Genomic DNA, 11,614 nt, shown 5'->3' on the forward strand with positions numbered 1-11,614 from the left:
TTGCAGCTGGAGTCTGATGAACTGGGAGTGAGCCACCACTGAAACTGGTGATTGTTTTACAAGAAGGGCATGCTTTCACTTTGGGGACCAGCTATTTCTGCATTAGTGCAGAAATTCCAAATAGTTGTTTCATGGTTGGTTGGTTGGTTGGTTGGTTTACCAAAAAAAAGAAAACTTTCACAGGCTTTTGTTTTTCTGCATCAGCCACAAAAGAGGACAAAGCCACCACAGTCAAGGTGGAGGGGTCTAACCTGAGAATCTGACCAAACCTTCTAGGCACAGAGCAGAGAAAGATGAGACCAGTTTTGGTTTGTTTTTTTCCCCCCCAATTTTTGTTTTATTGTATCGTTTTGGGGTAGAGGAGTAAGCTAGAGTCTCTATTTTTTTTTTTTTTTTTAATTCCTGATTGCTTTGCCCTGCAGCCTGAGTTGTGAATTATTTTTAAGAACTTGGACAAATGGGGCGCAGAATGCCTGCTATCTCCTACTTGGAGAGAAGTGAGCCATCTAGTGGTCAGGTAGTTTTTCAAACAGGCAGCTTTTCCCATAATGATAACTGTACTATTCCTGAAAGAAGCCAGTAATAGTCTTCCCTATCTGCCTGTCCACCTGCCTTTAGAGAATGCTGGCGCTGGAAATGGGTTATGAAGCCTGTTAGAGGTCTCTATGTTGCACCTTTCTTTAAGCTGGAGTCAAAGAGACTGCCCCTGAACTTCACAGTGAAACATTATAGTTTGTCTTACTCTGCTTCCTTCCATACCTCCTGTATTTTGTTTTGCTGTTTTCTAGCTGACAGTGTTCAGTGGCAAATGCCCCATTTTTATATATCCCAAGAAACACTAATCCTAGGTTGTTACTACCCTGAATATCTTTGTTCTGAATAATATTGTTACTAGGTGAAGAGACAGATCAAGAGCCCCAGTATGAGTTTCTGAGATTATCAGGTGATGGGTGAGAGTTCCTAAGAGTTGAAGGACTTGTGAGGAAGAAGGGAGCCACTTGTGTTCTGTCCTTCTGACAAGATCACGGACGCCCTTTGGGGACCCCCGTATCCATCGTTGTGGGAGTGATGAGGGTGTTCTCTTCTCTGCAGGTGCCCACTTTCCCTAGGCTCTCTCTTGGACATCCTTTGCTTCTTCCTCCTTTCTCTCCTTGTGAGTCCCAAGGGAGTCAGGGATCCTCAACTTCCAAGGCCCATCTGGGGAAAATGAACATGGCAGCTTAGTTGAAGCTGCTATTTGCGTAGCCTTTTCTACCCAATGTCTGAACCCAGGTGTGATTGCTGTCAGATGATTGTAGCATGGGACTTTGAAAGTGTACTGTGTTGGGGTAAGATTTTTCCCTTCCTGCAGCACACTTATCGGTGGTGGTGGTGGTAGTAAGGGTGGGTGAAGCCATGCTGCTGAATTCTGATTGGCATTCCCCCCTTGTATGAAATGGAGGGGGTAGGGGTGGGTAGAGCCTCTGCTTGGGTTTGGTTGAGAGTTAAACCTGGAGGAAAAGCACAGTTCTCCCATTGAATTATTTGAGCAAAAAACTACTGTAAATAACTTGTTTTTTTCTTTTGTCAATAAAGTTTGGTTTTCTATTTTTAAAGCATTATCATTATTATGTTTGATCAATGCACTATGACTCTGGGCCCAGTTCTGGAGAAAGAGTGATCAGAGTTGATAGCTTCACCTCTTTGCCCTCCCTGTAGTGACAAGTTGAGAGTTTGAAACATCCTGTGTCCCTATATTGGAGGTATGGTGGTCAGAGCACTCAACTGCCAGCCAAAGGGCAGTGGTTCAGCCAGCCAGCCAGCCAGCTGCTGTGCAGTAGCAAAATGTAACCATTTGCTTCCTGGGAGTTGTACAACCTAGAAACCCTTTGGGCAAATTCTGCTCTGTCTTGTCCAGTCACTGTTGGAAAAGACTGTGCCGCAGTCGTTTTGAGGTTTGGGTCGTGGTCATCCCCGTCTGTCCCGTCCCCGCTCCTGCTGCTATTCTCACTGGGAAACTAATGTCCCCAACTTCCCCATCACTGCAGGGGACGCATCCCAATTTGGGTCAGTTTATTCTCTCTAGGATCAGCAGTCAAATTTTGAGGTGGTGAGGATCTGAACTAAGAGAGCCGGCACTTGACCCCACCCCTAATAAGGGAAGAACCTGACTGCAGTGTGAAACTGCACAGATGGGATGGAGGCTGTAGTCATGTCAAACCAGAATCATCTCCGGACTTCCCTATTATGTAAGCTAGCAAATTCCCCTTTTTGCTTGGGCTAGTTGTGAACTGCATTTCTGTTATTAAAGTGGCAAGACATTCTCACTGCAGGCAAATTATGCCAGAATCAAATTACAACAGTAGTTTGTTCATTATCCCCTTTTTTGTTGTATTTTTAATGTACACATTGAAAAATCACAAGGATATTGAGTTACTTTTCCAAACTGTGGTGGTAAGATTTGAGTTGAAGTCTGCTTTGTTTCAAGGACACCAAGCACTGTTTGAATTACTAGGCAGTTCACCATATACTGGCATCTCCTGGGTTAAGCATTCCCAAGTATTTTCTGAGCCAAACCAAACTTCCTTGCAATTTCACTGTATTTCTGGATGGGAGATTTCTAATAGCTGCCACAGGTTATTTTCCTGTAGGAATTTAAGAGAGGAAGCCTCCCCACTCAAGTATCCCCCATAGATCCAAAGTCCTGGTTACCCCCAATTCCTTCCTCTGAATCATTCAAACAAGATCCTTGACCCTGGGGTTTAGAAGAAAGCCTGCAGACAAGAGCACTTCAAAGTAAGTTCAGTACTCATTTGCACATACAGAGACATTAAAAGAGGAAGTGATTTGGGTGGTTCAGCTGCCCATGGAGGGAGAAAAGAGCTTTAAATACCATTTTTCAAAGAATTGAAACCAAAAGTGTCTAGGGTATCAAGCTTATTAATTAGCATGGTAGTGAAGAAGCACTATAGATGATGAAATCTGACAGAAGGACAATATGGACAGGATTCCCTCTGCAGCTGGGGTGGGATCTAGGATAGCCACCTTTATCTTTTCCATCTAGAAAATAGCTTGTAAATGTATTTATGCCTCTGATATGGCGCACCTGTTACTTCTTTGGCTTCTCTTCATAGTGCCTATTGAGTTGATTCCAAACCATAGCAACTCCATGGGACAAAGAACTAGCCTGTAAGACTTAGAAGGCTGTAAATGTTTTTGGAAGCAGACAGCTACATATTTTTCTCATGAGCTACTGATCTTAGAAGTCAGCAAGCTTAACTCCTATGTCTGCAGGGCTCTTTCCTTCTCTGTACTACTCTGGGGGCTATGATGACTATCATTATCAACTTGGATCAAGGGAGAAAATTAAGGGAGAAGTGTGACAGTGATGGAGGAAGGTTGATGGTCAAGGAAGATCTCTATCCTTAATCTGCTCCTTTTGAGAGTGGTGGTTTCTCCATGGATGCCCAAGCATAGAACCAACAAGAAACATGTTGATCCCGTCTCAGCCCTAGAAAAAGAATCATGAATGAAGCTCTGCATTTTTATAAAGAACATTGAAGTCTGAAAATTGCTTATGTACAAGTTCTCAGAGGACAAGGAAGGGCTGAGTGAGTCTACAAATGTGGAATGTATGTATCCTCACTTTATTAGGCACTGGAGTTTAAGAGAATAAAGCTTGGTGCCCTGGAGAGATGCAGAAATCATGATCATCATTTAAGAGTTTCTGATTTCCAAACCAGTTCTCTGTGACATAAGCCTGCGTTCAATTCTGGCTCTGTCACTTAATTAGCTGTTTATAACCACAAGGAATTCAATTCACTCCAACCTTCATCAGTAAGATAGTACACAGCTATTGAGTCAGTTCTGATTCATAGCAACACTAAGAGCAGAGTAGAACTGTCTGTAGGTTTTCTTTAAGAAAGCTGATACATCATTCTCCTATAGAGTGGCCCCTGGGTTCAAACCACTGAGCTTTTGGTTAGCTTTTCCTCTTGTTACTAGATGCTCTCAGGACACCTTCAACTCCCAGCAGCCATAAGTACAAGAGAAGGAAACCCTGTCCAGTCCTGTGTTGTGCCCACCATCTCTGCTGTGCATGCTGTCAGTCATCTTCAATTCATCTTGTTAAGGGCCTTCCTCTCCTGCACTGATGCTCTACATTTTCAAGCATAATGCCTTTTTCCAACGACCCTTCTGATAATATGGCCAAAGCATGTGAGATGAAGTTTACCATCATCCTTGCTTCTCAGGAGCATTCTGGCTTAACATTCCAAGACAGATTGGTTATTTTGGATTAAACAGAATTTTGCATGAAAGAAAAACAACCTCAATCTATGTTATTGTTTACCCTGTGTTGTGTAAATTTTCTTTTTTAGATAAATTAACCCACTTACTAAATGCTAGAGATACTTCAAATGGGGGAGCTTCTACTGGTCTTTCAGTTCCTTCAGTCTTCTGATGGCAAACTTCACTCTGTCTGCGGAGGTGGTGGTGTAGGTCCAGGCACCACCAGCTACTGTCTTCATGCAGGAAACACACTGCCAGATGCCCATAGCTCATCTCTTCATTCTGGTTTTGCCGTAGAAGGAGCAAGAATATTTGGCACGCTGGCTGGTTTCAACTTTCTTTGCCATTTTCCTGGGGGAGGCATCATAACGGGTCCTGTATTTACTGACAGTCCTGACTTTCTTGCTGCATTTTGCCACAAACCAGCACCAAATCCAGAGAGCTGTGCAAATTTTTAAGTGTCAAATTGGCTCAGAGGAAAGAGTCTCAAACCTCAGTATGTACTAAGATCAGGAGAAAGGACCAAATGCAAATCCCTTGCATTCTTCACTGACTCCAAAAGAGAGTGATAAAATATGGCCAGGTACTTGATTACAAGGAGAGTGATTCATCAGTTAGGAAGAAAGTGCCATCTTTGCTGAAGCAGGTGTTTTTCCTTTTTCATTTTGTTGTTTACTCTTTTGGAGATAAAAATGATAAAGCATATGCAACTGAATGAATGCTTTCCTTCCCACTTGTACAATTTAGTGATATCACATTAATCATACTGTACAACCACCACCAGTAGTCATCAAATTTTCAATTACCATAAACTGAAATTCACTGTTTTCTAAACAATAATTCACTTTCCCACTAGCTGATAACCATTTTAAGATGCACGATATTTTCACTAGAGAAGTAATCCACATTCACTTTAGAAAAAGTAGGAATAAAAGGAGTTCTAGGGGAGCTCTGGTGGCCTAGTGGCAGGAAGCTGTACTGCAATCCCAGAGGTACATGGTTCAAATCCACCAGATGCTCTGCCGGAGAAGGAGGGACAATTTCCTTCTGTACCTGTCAGATCTAATTTGACGGTACATGCACAAGAAATAATAATAATAATAAAAAGAAGTAAAAAAAAAAAGGAGTTCTGTGTAATGGTTAAGGACCCAGCAAGCTTTAGGAGTGAAATGAATGTAAAAGAACATGGAGAATAAAAAAAACATTTTCTGTGGACAAAGTGGGAGGGGGGTGGGGATTAGGATACAAACATAAACATGGCAGATACTTCTTCCACCGTGATAGTTTCCACGCTGAGACTACTGATTTTGGGGAGCATCAATATCTGTCCTGGCCACAGCCTTACCCCTCTGGGTATAACCTTCCCTGCTGACTCCCACTACTAGCAGATGAGCAGTGGTAAAGTGTTATTTTCAGCAAGGAGAAAATAGTCCCAAGATCTTGTGGTCAGCTGATGCTAAAAGTCCCCAAATTCATAAAAGCACACTGTTCCGCTGCCAAATTTGGCCCTTCTACTTCCAAATCTTTATCAAGTTCTTTTCCATCTCTGACCACCCAGGGTATTTCTTTTAACCAGATGTATACACTGAGATTCAGCTAGGTTCTCCACTTTCTAAGACAAGGACAGTCTTGGGTGAAAGCAGGAAGGGAGTAACTTCATTCCCATAAATACATTCTAGTTAGTAAAAGGTTTTTGAAAACTAAGGTGTACTTAGCTCAAGCCATGGTATTTTCCCGTTACCTCTTCTATATACATGGGAAATGTAGACAGTGCATAAGGAAGACTAAAGAAGAAAGGATGCCTTTGATGGTGTTGGTGTGGAACATTAAACATACCATGGATTGCCAGATGTATGAGAAAATCTGTCTTGGAAGAAGTATAGGAAGCATGTACCTTAGAAACAAGGATGATGAGGCTTCATTTCACATTCTTTTGACATGTTATTAGGAGTGACTAGTACCTGAAGAAGGATATCACTGGTAAAGTAAGAGGGTCATTGAAAAAGAGGGCGACATTCAATGAAATGGGTTGACACAGTGGCTGCATCAACGGGCTCAAACAATGAGGATGGCACAGGACTGCAATGTTTCATTCTAGTATATCCAGAGTCTCTGATTTGGAACTGACTTGACTTCATTTAACCATCATCACCAACAAAAGGTTCTTTACTTTGGCTGACAACATGGCATCCTTTTAAAAAAAAACATTAAAAAGCTAAGAAGAGAAGCAGAGATTGGATATCATACTATGGAACCTCTCATTGCCAACAAATCAGAACCGATGCATCGCTGACCCCGCAGCTGGTTTTCAGAGGGAGGTCTGGTTGCCTAGTGGTAACTAGTTGCACTGTCCACCCAAAGGCATGCAGTTCAAATCCACTAACTGTTCCACGGGTGAAAGATGGGAAATCTCCTGTGCAGTTTATTGCCTTTGAAAACCTTGTAGAGGGTCAGACAGGAGTCAGTTCTGATTCAATGGCACACAAAACCAACAACAATGGAACCTCTAACTTGTGTGGTCTTGGGCAGAGTGTACTATCTGAGGACCCTTCCAGCTACCTCTGTCTTCTCTCATCCTCCCATGCAAACACAATGAGTCTTGACATTAAGGGCAGAGCTTTAGAATATACCACAAACATACGTAATGACTTAACTCTTTTTTATTTTCTCCATCTTAAATTTCCCCACCAACACTCCCCTGAATGATTTTTAACAGCCTTTTAAGTAGTCTCCCACTCTGATCCTGTCCCCCAAAAGTAAATTATCTTGCTAAGATAAATCACTGATAACTTCCTCTGCTCATATCCTTTCAGCAGCTTCCTGAGTCCTAAGATCAGAAGTAAATTCTTCAGTATGCTCTTCTATGTGTGATTTCATTCCTTGTTTATAGATGCCGTCAAGTTGGCTTTGACTCATGGTGACCCTATGTATAAGAGAACTGAAACACTGTCCCGTCTTGTGCCATCCTCACAGCTGTCGCTATGTTTAAAGCCACTGCCACACCCACTATTTCAATCCCTACCATTAGCTAATGCCAATGCTTACCATTAGAATTCTCTGGTAATGCCTGCCCTCTGCCTTTCCCCCACCATTTACACTTATTCTACTCTTCCTTCAGATTTCTATCTTGCCTAATTCGAATCAGATTCTTCATTACATATTTTCACTGCTGGACTCAGTGGAATTTGAAAAACAAGCCTTCAAACCAGTTCAGGCTGGTTGTCATGAAAGATGAATTGAAATCTGGATAGGCTTGAATTTCTGAAATTTTTTTTTAAATTTCTGAAATTTTGATGTTGCAAAATGAAAAATAGTGGGAAAAGCTAGATGTCAGACCTTGGAATGAGAAACTTGGAAGAGGCCTGGTGGGCCTTTTCAGGAGTCTGGTGAAGGAAACTGGGTCACTGGCAGGACTGTGGAAGGAGACACACAAAGTGGTGTAGCCATCAATCATCTTTGAATGGGGCACTGCTGTTTCCAATCCTGCCATACTACCCTTGTTTTCTAAAAGGGAGATTAAGTTTTTAGTAGTATACTGAACCATAACTTTCCCTTTTCAAGTCATCATTCCAGGCACTACATTTTGTAAAATCAAATCTGTTCCAGTTTTGCTTCATTGGCCAGAATTGAACCAGGAAGAACCAGTTTAAAGCCCCAATAAAAATGTACCTTTAAAAAAAGAAAAAAGTACCCTTTCCTGTCTTTGATCGTGGGCTAGAATTTTCCAACACTTAGTAACACAGCAATCAGTTTCTCTCCAGAGCAATATGCCATCAGGGAATCTATGAAAGAGAGATTTTACTAATGGCTAGTGCACTCAGGTGGTTTAGTGATAAGGAGTTGTGCTGCCAACGCAAAGGTACACAGTTCGAATCCACTAGCTGCACCACAGGAGAAAGATGAGCAGTCTTGTCCTGTACAATTTACCACCTCTGAAAATCCGATGGAGGGTCAGCTATGGGTCAGTTCCAACTCTGGGATACCCAACTATAGAACACTTCCAAAATGGAGTAACCCCTTTAGCCTTCACCCTAGTTTCACATGCTGTGTACCATGGAGTTGGAAGAGACTCATAGTTGACACTCCCAGGGGTTTTTTTTCAGAGGCAGTAAATTGCACAGGAGGAGAATACCCATCATCCTACTACAGAGCAGCTGGTGGGTTCAAACTGTGTGTCTTTGGGTTGGCAGCACAACTCTTATCACTAAGCCATCAGAGTGAGGGGAATGGATTTGGAAAAGAGGCAATACTGAAAGGAATAAGAGTCGTAGGAAAATCGAGATTAATGATTACATCCATTTTAAGTATGTGGCCCTTCTGCCTGCTCCAGACAAAATAGTTTCCAGCCCTTCTCATCCAACAGGATTTTGGGGTTGGAATACCAGCAAAGGTCTTTTGAAAAAGCTTCCTTTAAGATTTTGTTGCTCATCTAAGGCGAAGAACATCAGGTTAACTGTTAGAAATATGTAAACAACGTTCCGACTTACTGATCTTCTTTGAACCGTAAGGGTTGTTGTTGTTTTTGTTGTTAGGTGTCATCAAGTCAGTGACAACACACAGTGACTATATGAACAGATCTGAACCTTGTGTCATCCCCACCAACTCTGATGTACTCAAGCCCACTGTTATACCCACTCTGTCAATCCCTCTTGTTCAGGGTCAGACCCTCCACCTTGCCCAGCATGATACCTTTTTTTCCAATGACGAGTCCCTCCTGACAGCACTCAAAGTATGTGCGATAATTTTTTACCATCCTTGCCTCTAAGGGGCATCTTAATTACACTTCTTCCGAGACAGACTAGCTGGTTCTTTTAGCAGTCTGTGGGATATTCAGTATTCTTTTCAGACACCATAATTCAAAGGCACAACTCAAAAATTTGTGTTTTTAACCCTTACGCTTCAAAGAATATCTAACTTACTGATATTCTTTAAAATGTAAGGGTTGCCGTTCAGCCCTGGGGGCTAGCCATCCAGCCCTTGGGACGTGCCATCTGACCCCTGGGAAGAGCCTTCAGGTCGCTGGGGAAAACTGCTTAGGGTATACAAAGAATTTTATCTAGGCCATTTTCCTTCACCTTCTCCCCCAGTACACTTGTAAGTAACACCTCTAAAGCCCTTCTATTTGTAACTCACGAGTTTGTTCTCTCTAGGTTTGCTCCCTTTCCTATAGGTAACCTTAACATTGAGTTTTACTTCAGACCTGAACTCTGAACCCAGTTCCAGAGACAAAAAGGAAATATAACTGACAGCTAAGGAAGTGAAGGAGGATGGGCCCTCAGGGTTCAGCCATCCATCCCCAATGGACCCACCTTGGCAAACACTTTGCAGTCCAGAGGGCAAGTAACGTCAGGAAAATATCTTCTAACAGAACAAGGCATGCAGCTTCAACTTAGGACCACCAGTAAGGTATTAAAGTGGACTCCCCTTCCACCTTCACATCAACATCCCTGTTCAGCATGAAGAAGCCAGAGAGTCTGAGCCCCATCCTCAAGTGAAAAACCCACAAGTGAATAAGACAAATTCTTTGTTTTAAAAAAATAACTAATCACCATTGGACTATGCTTACCATTGCCCTGTCTCTTCTAGTCCCACTGGATCTTTCTCATTTCCTTCACCTAATCCCCTTGCCCACCAAATTGTGCAGCCCTGCAATTTCATCCCTGTCCATCTTCACCTTTTTGTTTCCAACCCTCACCCTCTTGCATCCCCATACGTGTTTTTCACAATAAATAAAATTTAAATTAAAAAAAATGTAAGGGTTAAGAGCAGAAATTCTGGCGTCAGAATAGAGTACTAGGTAAGTGATTCTGAAGCGGCTACTGTGTCTCTATAAACCCACTGCACAGAAGTGATAGGAAGATCAAGAGTACACAGACGATCAACTGTAAGTACAGAGCATAGTGAAGAAGACACCACCTACAGGGTTTGTTAGATTATAGCTCTTAGAGCCCCTTCAAGCTTGCCAGTGAACGTCCATGACTTAGCTTTTAGCTCAAGGATAGAGAAGCCTATTAGGTGAACAGTAACACCAAGAAGGTATAAAACAGATTATGGGACAAGAACAAAATAGATTATAGGCTCTATCCTTAGACTTTCTTGCTCTACAGGCGTCAAATTTGCATTTCTGTCAAGTTTCCATGTGATAGGTCTAGTGCTGGTCTAGAAACCTACTTTGTGAACATTGACCTAGAACACAGTCTTATAATGTTTCATATACTTAATAGCCATATAATGAATATGTTCCCCTTCACCTGCTCCTCCAGGAGTCCTCAGCTGGTTCCAACTTAGTATACTTAACTGCTGACCAGTCAATAGCAACCATCTAGGACAAAGTAAAACTGCCACGTAGGGTATCTGAGAGAGCAAATCTTTACAGGATCAGCCTACCTCATCTGCCTCCTGCAGAGACACTGTGGGTTTGAACCATCCATCTTTAAATTAGCAGCCCAATGACTAACCCGTACGGCCTTAGAAAACCCACTTCCAAAAAAAAAGAAAGCCCATTTCCCCTTTTTGGGTCCAAGAATTAATAATTGCCATGGCACCACAAGAAAAAGGTAAAAAACCAATCATAAAATAAGCACAAGCTAGATTAACAGACACTTCACCAAAGAAGAAATTCAGATTGCAAACAAACACATGAAGAATGTTCAAAGTCCCGAGCTACTAGAGGGATGCAAATTAAAACAACTATGATATATCATCACCTCAGCAACAACAGCAAAGTTCAACAGGACAGCAAACAACAAATGCTGGTGACGTCGTGGAGAGAATGGAACTCTAATTCACTTCTGGTGGGAATATAAAACGGTACAGCCACTATGGAAGGCAGTCTAGCGCTTTCTCAAAAAGTTGGAAATAGAAATAACCAACTGACCCAGAAATTACACTACTGGGAATATACCCTAAAGAATCCAGAGCCACTACACAAACAGTATGCACACTCATGTTTATTGCTGCGTTATTCACAATAGAAAAGAGATGGAAGCAACCCAAGTGCCCAACAACAAACGAATGGATAGAAAAACGTTGGTACATTCACACAATGTAACAATATACACCACTGAAAAACAGCGAGCTCATAAACATTACACAACATGGGGGAGCCTGGAGGACATTATGCTGAATGAAATAGCTCAGTCACAAAATGACAAATACTGATAACACCTCTTTTATAATAGGATAGATGAGGCGGGTGTGGGGTGGGGAGACAATGAGAAAACAATGGCTAGATAATGAACACTGCAGTGCAACAGATGTGGTGCAGTAGAAGAGATGAGGGGAATAGCTGTCCTAAAGGAATATATGATAAGGCATTGTATGTATGACAACAGTCTGGAACAAG

General features: G+C 42.0%; 1 pseudogene; it reads right to left on the reverse strand.

The window, feature by feature from the left end:
• Positions 1 to 4,409: 4,409 nt before the first annotated feature.
• On the reverse strand, positions 4,410 to 9,980 carry LOC102845903 (annotated as a pseudogene).
• Between the last annotated feature and the right edge of the window lie 1,634 nt (positions 9,981 to 11,614).

This window comes from Elephantulus edwardii, unplaced genomic scaffold, assembly GCF_000299155.1.
Source record: "Elephantulus edwardii isolate Elephantulus edwardi_28Jun2011 unplaced genomic scaffold, EleEdw1.0 scaffold00015, whole genome shotgun sequence".
In the NCBI taxonomy this organism is placed as follows: domain Eukaryota; kingdom Metazoa; phylum Chordata; class Mammalia; order Macroscelidea; family Macroscelididae; genus Elephantulus; species Elephantulus edwardii.